General features: G+C 46.9%; 1 pseudogene; it reads right to left on the reverse strand.

The window, feature by feature from the left end:
- Nucleotides 1-159: 159 nt before the first annotated feature.
- Nucleotides 160-727, reverse strand: LOC130600659 (olfactory receptor 1038-like; annotated as a pseudogene).
- Between the last annotated feature and the right edge of the window lie 1,482 nt (nt 728-2,209).

The raw sequence follows: 2,209 nt of genomic DNA on the forward strand, positions 1-2,209 counted from the left end.
GTAACTGACTTCTGTGTAGGAACTGTGAAAGAAGATGTATAAAGTCATGAGGATTAGAGGAAAATCCCATTAGTTTAGACCTGCTTACTTGATGTAGAGTATTCATGTCCTGCATGACACAAGTCTTGTATGTTGCCAGCGGTTGAGCAACCTCCTCACACACTTCAGCAAAGCCCCCTTCACCTCCTTATTCCTCAGGCTGTAGATGAATGGGTTGAGCATTGGGGTGACCACGGTGTAAAAGACAAGAGGCCACCTTATCCAGGCTCCTATGGCTAGAAGAAAGTTGCAGGTACATGAAGAATCCTGTCCCAAAGAATATGGAAACAGCCCTCAAATGGGAGGCACAGGTGTGAAAGGCTCTGGCCCTGCTCTGTGCTGAGCACATCCTCAGCACGGTGCGGATGATAGAGATGTAGGAGAGCAAAATGACCACACTTGTGCCCATGATGCTGATGGTGACGAAGGCAAAGATGAGCATCTTGCTGCTGTGGGTGTCAGAGCACAGGAACTTTACTACAGGAACTTTGTCACAGAAGAAGTGGTCAATGCGGTTGGGACCACAGAAGGAACCTCCAAACACGCACCATGTGTAGACGATGGCACTGAGGAAGGCAAATAGGTAGGATGATGCTACCAGCTGCCAGCAGATGCGTCTGGAGATGATGGTCACATAAAGCAGGGGCTGGCAGATAGCAACGTGCTGACATGGGCATGGACATGGCATGTGGGTGCTTATTTCCAGCTTATTTCCATTTATCTCACCATTTAAGTAAATAGGACTTAAGAAATGTACAACACCCCTTAATTCTGAATCTGATGAGCCCTTGATGTGCCCAAATACTCCTTACCACTGGGTGGTCTCAGCACAGTTCATCATTCTCAGTTATGAATTCCATTGCTTACAATTCCCTTCTCTGAAGTGAAATCTCTTGCGAAGCTGCAGCCTGGGATTCAAAGCTGGAGCTGATTCCCCTAATATTCAAAGCTGGAGCTTGAGACCTTGATTCCCACCAGCTTCTTCTCTTTGAAAGGCACAAACAAATGCAATGAATCTTTTGAAACCTTTTTTCTGACTCTTCTTGAGCAAGCAAACGTAAAAATACACTTCCTCTTCCTCCCACCCCAGCAGCTTTACTAAACAGCTCACAGGTAAGAGTGAAGAATTTTATTGGAGATGAGGGAGAAGGTCCAGAATCTTGCAAAAAAAAAAATGACCATCTTTATCAGTGTCCTGGGTTTAGCAGTAGCAGTCATTTTTCTCCTTCGTGGTAGCTTGTGCAGTGCTGTGTTTTGACTTCCAGCCTGGGAACAGTGCTGGTGATACCAATGTTTTCGGTTGTTGCTAAGTGATGTTTACCCTGACCAAGGACATTGTGAGGCTCATGCTCTGCCAGGGAGGAGGGGAAGCTGTGAGGAAGCAGAGACGAGGCGCCTGACCCAGGCTAGCCAAGGAGGTGTTCCGTACCACAGCACGTCATGCTCGGGGTGGGGGGTAACTGGGAGTTACCTGGAAGGACACAGGCTTCCCACAGGCTTCACCGAGTGGGACTAAATACATAATTTATGGAAGGTTTCTGGCTCCGTGGTATTGTATTCTCTTCCCTTGTTATTTTCTCTTATCATTGTTGTCGTTGGTGGTAGTGGTGGTGATTTGTGTTGTACATTGATTGCTGGACTGCTCTTATCTCCCCATGGGAGTTGCACTCTTTCAATCCTCCTCCCCATCCCTCCAGGAGCGGGGAAGGGGAGAGCCCTGGGGTGGGGTGGGGCCTCGCTTGCTCTCAGCCCAGCACCACTCACTGGGAGTGAGTGAACAAGCTGTCTGGCTAGGGTATAAACCACGACAATCAGTGACAAAAGTTATAACTGAATAAAACTGATTGGTGTTTCCTGTGAGGAAAAGAGGCCTGGGATAATTCTGGGCAGTTTCTTCATATAGGCTGGTGACTGCAAAGTAAATTGGAGTTTGAGGTTCCTTCTCCTCTTGATTTCTTCCAGGGAAGATGTGAAGGCTGGGTCCATTTCTCATGCAATACTGTCACTGACTTTTGTTCAGGAACTGTGGTAGAACCTACATAAAATCAGGAGGGTTAGTGGAATATCCCAATGTTTTAGTGTCTTATAGGCTTTCTCACTTGACATGAAATCTTCATGTCCTGGATGATACAACTCTTTTGTGTTGTAAGTGGCTGAAAAGCCTTCTCCC

Source organism: Pezoporus wallicus, unplaced genomic scaffold (assembly GCF_028554395.1).
Source record: "Pezoporus wallicus isolate ANWC-B61680 ecotype Strahan unplaced genomic scaffold, APGP_CSIRO_Pwel_v1 contig_13720, whole genome shotgun sequence".
In the NCBI taxonomy this organism is placed as follows: Eukaryota; Metazoa; Chordata; class Aves; order Psittaciformes; family Psittacidae; genus Pezoporus; species Pezoporus wallicus.